A 7104-nucleotide genomic window follows, 5' to 3' on the forward strand; every position below is an offset into this window, starting at 1 on the left:
TTGTTTCAATTGTCATTTTATTTCTACTTGGTCCTGTAATGTGTTCCCCTTCTGGTCCCCATTCATCATTTAAATTTCCATTTGATTTCTTGGATTTTGTGACGTTCTATAGTAAAGCAAAAACAGCTTGGAAATCAGCAACAGGGAAAACAAATTATTAGCAATACTGTCTGAGATATTTCTCAATAAAATTAAGTCTCTTTGGATTGAATGAGATCCTGCTGTGTTTTACTTACCTCCAGGTAAATCCATATGTAACTTTAGGCTCCAACAGTTTCATTTCCTTTTAGCAGTTTCCTTTGAGCAGACATGTATAGGATTTTAAAAGTACTGTAGAACCACAATGATCTACTCAATGAGAAATGAATAGGACTTTATTCATTTTTAAGTTTCATTTGTTTCAGTGAATCTACTCTACGTATAACTACGTTTGGATCCAGTTATCAGAATAATATATTCATAAGGCTAAGTTGGGTCATCAGATAACTGTCATATAACAAAGTGTGTTTTTATTTTATTGCGATACTGAACACTCATGCGGGATGTAAAATATTTATTATAAAACCCTGCAATAACATTATTACAAAAGTCTCACAAAAGGCAAACATGACAGTAAACATAAATTGTGGGGGCATATGTAGTGCATCTCATTACAGTTCACTTATCATAGAAATTTTGTTACAACTGTTACTTTCTCCATCTAGGCAAGTTTCACCAGTTTGGTGAAAGAGAAGTCACTGTTCTCTGACAAAATGCAGAAAATTATTCTGAACACCTTTGACTCATTTGTCCATTTGTCCAGTAAGACTGCAAATGTGCTTAGATAACCTTCCCATCATTGTGCATGGAGGAGGAGAGGGCTTTTCCCAAAAATTTGGGTGCAAGCTCGCTTTCCAATTAAGATGTTATAATAAAAACACAGGACTTTATCACAGCAGGAAAATTGGAGGTTTAAAGCGTCAATATCCCACCTAAATCACACAATTATGGTGAAGATTTTCAGGCAACATCATGATTAAAGAGCACTTATCTCAGGAATAACCAGGGAATAACCTGGTTATTCCCAAGATAAGTGCTTTTTCATCATCTGTGAAAATCTTCACCACGATCGCACAATTTTCCTGGGATATTGACTTTACATCCCTGATTTCCCCCCCCAGTTTCCCCCTGTGTGATAAAGTACACAGAAAAAGTCAGCATTAAAATAGAATTAAACCATTAGCAATACTAATACAATTTAGAACATTCCATTAAAAATGTTTTTTAAAAGTTAATGCAACAGCAGAATTGTAGCTGGATGAGTTGTTTTTGTCTCTTTAATCAATCTGTTTGCACTTTTTGCACTTGCTGTACATATATGTGTTTAGATATTTTAAAAGGGGAAAGATGCAAAATTTATAGAGAGACTTCTTACACAAAATAAAGAAAATCTGGTTTAAAAATCACTTGGCGGCTTATTCTCACATTGAAGATAAGAATCCTAACATAGATTGGACTGTCTTCAAAAGGCTGTCTTGTTGTCTCAAGATATTCTATTCTGACCAATATCTCTCCAGCTGTGAAATGTTTCTTTTCACATTCCTAATCTCAAACATTGCTCACACAAGGAATTCTTTGAAATCACTCAATTGGGTGCCACTGGAGATTCATCTGGATTTCCCTGTGGATTCAAGCAGGGCCATGGACATACATCCTTACATATCAATGCCAAGTTTCATTTCGGTTTCTATTCCAAGCTGAGGCCCATAAAGCAGTTTATATAACAATTCAAAGAGTGGGCAGGGCAGGAGGTTTAGTTTTCCCCCTTCTACTGGTTCTTTCAATATAAAATTGAACAACAAGAGATTTCTGGTCCATTTCTGTTTAAAGAAAAGAAAGAGCAAGGGTATGGATGTAAAAATGGCATGGAGAGCTGCTATAAACATAGAGGGAGAGATGCTAAAGAGAGGGAAAGTGTAACTGAAGAAACATAGAAATAAGCCATAGTATATAGGTAAATGAGAACAAAACATAAATGCCAATTGTATTTATTGACCATGTTAACTCCTTACAAGATACCACCACAAAAAAGTGAAATGAAAGCAAACAACTGCTCCCCTGAGGTGACCACTCATTTAAGTGTTAGCTTTTCATTACTATTATTTTTTTAAAAAAACTATAATAAGTCCTGAGTGACTTTTTGAGAATACTAAGCAACTAATTCCTCATTTTAATATACTTTGCTTTAAAAAGTACAGCCTTCCCTTATGCAAGCCATGTTAATTTATCAATATACAATTGGCCTTCAGTTTTTGCAGGGAATCTGTTCCAGACACACACCCTGCAAAAACAGAGACTTGATGATATTCATTGCATATTCATATATCTTTCCTATTAGATGCTACCCTAACATAAACCACCCATACTTATTACTGTATTATCATATATTTATCAGTGTACATAGTGTTTTACAAGTAAAAGAACAACAAAAAAGCCAGCCCTGCCAAAGGCATATAATCTGACAGAGAAAATACACAGGGGTAGTTGTTTGGGCCATTTAACAAATACAAACAAAAATTAATCAGTGATACAATAAAGGTATTATTGATGGATTTTAATATGTTAGAGGGACAGGCAGAGAGACAGAAGTGAAGGCAGGTTTAATAAAAATGTAAAACTATGCAATTTTATATGAGTGTTCAAAAAGAAACAGTATGCTGGTAGAAAGGGGAAAATATGAAATTGGACTGAATCAAGTAACAGAAGATCTAATCCACCCAACCCAAAGCGCATGATGACTTTTATGAGAAAGGAGACTTCTCTGAAGGAAGGGAAGCTGAAGTATTAGCATCATGGATGAGAAGTCAGGTTTCAGTGAGAGAAAGAAGGTGAAAAGATCAGGACACAAGTAGTACAGTAACTTTAGGAGCAATCAAGCAGCAGTTCCTTAAGGAACAAGAAAAGGGAAAATTTGAAAAAATATGGGTATCAGATTAGTAGAAATAGAAGAAACAGAAGCCATTACAAAGAACAAAGGAAAGAAAATTTAAAAAGAGTTACCCATGAAATAATAAATGTAACCCAAAAAAGAAAATGGATAAATTACAAATAAAACTATAGAAGATTCCTATCACTAGTAATGAAAAATCAGGTTCCTCTTTTGGCTGACAAATAGATTCTTCTTGGAGAAGGTGCTGAAATATCACTGGCCTGATTTTGTGCCCTAGATCCCAGAGATGACACATCTGGGTGTGGGAAGGCAGATCCTGAGTATGAGTTTCTTATACATTGGATGGCCTTTTCCTCCCTCACATAAAGTTCTGGAACAGCTCTCTGGCCTGATTTTATGCATCCGCTTCTGGAGATGGCATAGTATTCTAGCACCCACCACTGAAACTTCTTTGGGTTCACTGGTTTATAGTAAATAAGTTGTTTTTCATTCAGTTGCCACTCAATCCTATTTAAAATGGATAAGTTTGAAATTCTGTTATTGCAGAATAGCATGTATATGAGGTTTATCAGGCTCTTTGGCAACCCTGGGATATTAAGAGTGTAGTTTTTATCCAAGTGTATTATATTTCTCACTCAACAGGCATTGTGGAACCTATGGCCTTAGCACACACTGAATATGATGCACGGGGGGGGGGGGGGGGAAAAAATTAAAAAAAAAAAAAAAAAGGCAAAAAAAAAAAAAAAAAAAAAACACAACCCACAAACCTGAGTGCAGTCATGAATGAAATGGCACACATAAAAACAGCACAGCTCTGTAAGTAAAGTGGATCAATGGTAGTGAAAACAAAATAAGCCATCCTCTAAGAAACAGCAGAACTGCCACAAACTACAGCTGGGGTCAGCAACCATTAATATTTAAGCATGTTTTGTACTTGTCAGAACTGATTTTTTTGATTTCATTAACTGGCCTTGCTCACTGACACCTCCTTTGCCTGTAATACTGGGAAAAAACTCTTTGACCCTCCTTTTCTCCAATTAGGTCTTTCAGCACTATCTTTGCATCATTATGCACTTCACTTGAAGATACTGCCCAAAACCTCTTTCAACATCTTCCCCTCAGTATCAATTGCAGAAAAGGATCTGTCATAGTTTTCCACTGGAGTATCTCTGACTGCTTTCTGACTGTATTATGACTGTATTGGGTCTGATTCTGGCTCACACAAGGAATGAGAAGCTGATAAGAGTAGAAAGGATCTTTGAAGTTTATGCAGAACAAGCCCACAGGAAGCAATGCCTGGTATCTTCCATGTCAATTAATCTTCTCTGGGTTTTTATATTAAATTTAAATGATATCCCAAGTACCAAACCTGATCATTAAAACAGGCTCAGCACTTCTTCAACCTGGTGATGTATGAGCCTGCAACTACCTTCCATCACTAGTTGCCTAGACCTAAAATAAAGTACCTCCACATCATAATTTCACTATTAGATCCCTTTCTCACACATTTGTTCCAATAGTTTTGAAACACATTTTGATGGCCTGAACTCTTAGCTTCCACATACTATTCACCATACTTCTTGGGGCTTCTTGAATTTGAACTCAAAAATATACGGAGGGTAAAAATTTCCCTAAATTATAGGAAACATTCCCCCACTGAATCATCAAGGAAGCTGAAATATTGAATGTTGTAAAAAGGAGTAGATAGGAATTGTGCAGCTCAACCAATAAACCTTGTACAAAACTAACTAGCTTCTTTATCTTTATTGCCTTTGCTCATTAACTCTATTTTAGGCAATGTACTCACATATTAAATATGGAAAATATTCAACACAGCACTTTGCTCTCTGTACTCATCACACGCAATACTAGCTGCTTGTTTCTGGAAATCAGTTTCCATCAACTAATAAAGATTCAGAATTGACTTAGCTATACAAGTTACTAGTGCCCTTTTTGGTTCTTTCTTCCTGACTCAATGTAATCAAAATACAAATTGCACAGGTGAAAGAGCATATGGTATCCAGTTAATTTATTTCATTTCCATTATACACAGCTGTGACAGCCAAATGGAAAATTAAGCATTATGGCGTATCGTCATGTTAATGTACTATGAAAAGTCAGTTTCCTGACTACAAATTGTCAATCATCCGCAACAAAAATATGTCTCATGTCTAAATCAAAATAGATAGTATCAAAAATGTATTATTTCAGGTGAAAGGGTGAAAAGCCCCCTCCCCAAACATAGCAAAATGGCCAACCACAGATCCAAGGAGGTTTTGTAGTCAGGTTTGTGCCAGAAAAAATGACCCCCTATTGTTACCTTTTTGTTGTTGTCATGGCCTGTGCTTGACTCATTTTATTTGATTTTAATTTTTTAGTATTATGTTTATATATGAGTTTGTACGCCTACAATTTTTTTTATGGGGGGGATGGGACATTTTTTATGTCAAAAGTGAGGCTGGATACAAAATGTTTTCATTAATTAATAAATGTACATGTTAAGTAACAGTATTCTTGTTCAAATACTAGCTTGTGGCATGATTCTGCTTTTTATCTTTATTTAAATTGATTGTAATTAATTATCTTGCCAGCCTCCTAGTGTTCCTGTCATGATGAATGTGACAGAAATATATTATAATGTGAAATAACCTTTAAGAGTCCAAGAAGAGGAGAATGTGTCAAATAAAATGGCCTTCATTCATAATGGTGCTTGGTGCCACTTTTTATTTGAACTTTGCAAGGACAGTACTGATTTGAGAACTTTTATTCCAAGATATACACTACTATCTCTAGGCTTGATTCAGTAAATATTATCTGTACTACAACTGCAAGGGCCATGTAAGGTGAAACGTTCTGCCTGTCTTTAAAAAGTAATATGAAATTCTCTCCCCCACCCCACCCCAACCCATCACATAAGCAGAAACAAAAGTCTTGGGTGTATTCCGATTTTTTAAGGGATATTAGACAGCAGTTCCCCCCCCCCTCCAATCCTTTCTTTAAACAAAATATATTTAGTTAAATTCAAAGAATATTGACTGGAAATGCCTGTCCATTGCTCAGCATCTTTCAGCAACCTTGAACAAAGTTCAGGAATTACTGTTTTGAATAGTCAATGAAATGCCTCTTGACCAAAGTCTCTGATGGACAACCAGTTCTAGCAGCAGCATACTGTTAAGTTTAATGAAGGCAAGGAATGGTCCAGACCCCAATGCAACACTGGCTTCACAGTAAGTCCAACCATTTTTTGCATTTTTCAGGGATGCAGGGACCTGGAATGTCAGGAGAAAAAGAAGAGAACTGTCTAGGGTTGCCAGGACATATGCATCTGAGAACTTGTGTGTGATGGGTCAATGGTGCAGCTGTCCATTCATGTGCTTCTGCAATCAATTTCTGTCCCCAGAAACTCTTCCACTGAGGTGTGTTTATTTGTAAGGTTGTTTCCACCAATGCAGCCCCAACCACAACTAAATCCTCTTTTTCTTAAAGTGGTAAGACTTTGGGCAAGTTTACTAATCCAGTGTAAAAACACAATGTAATCACATATCTGGGGCTGACTACATGAGCTAAAAGAAACAGCCCCACCCAGTTTTAAACCTTACCTGTCCAGACAACACATCTGGCTGAAAAAAGAAGAAAACATACCCAAGCTACACTCCAGGGATTAACACTTGAGCAAGAAACATCCTGGTTTGCTCCAGTCCCAGCTGGAAAGAGTAGACTATTGCACCAATATGTGGCGTGCATGCCAGTGTGGAGATAGGAGAAAGGGCTGGCACACTGTTGGCACCTTTGCTGTCCATAATTTTTTTCTCACCACCCAGAAATTGATTGCAGAAGCACATGAATGGACAGCTGCACCATTGACCCATCACACACCTTGTTAAGTGAAATGATGACAAACATCATCACCAACAGTACAAGGGATTTACAGTGAATACAGTAACAAATTGGCTGGTCCAGCAGGGCTCCATGGGGGTGGGGAGGGAGAGAAAGAGGGCATGCACAGAGAGGCTCCATAATCATGCTGTGCCAATGTGTCACTTGGGGCATTGTTGACAGTATGGGCAGTCAATCGATCATGGAATTAGTTGGCCAGTTGTGTGGGACATTCAACGGGCTGGTGGCTGGTTGAACAAGGGAAGTTATTGACAGCCGTTGGCAGAGTGACTGTGTAC

This window comes from Sceloporus undulatus, chromosome 5 (genome assembly GCF_019175285.1).
Source record: "Sceloporus undulatus isolate JIND9_A2432 ecotype Alabama chromosome 5, SceUnd_v1.1, whole genome shotgun sequence".
In the NCBI taxonomy this organism is placed as follows: Eukaryota; Metazoa; Chordata; class Lepidosauria; order Squamata; family Phrynosomatidae; genus Sceloporus; species Sceloporus undulatus.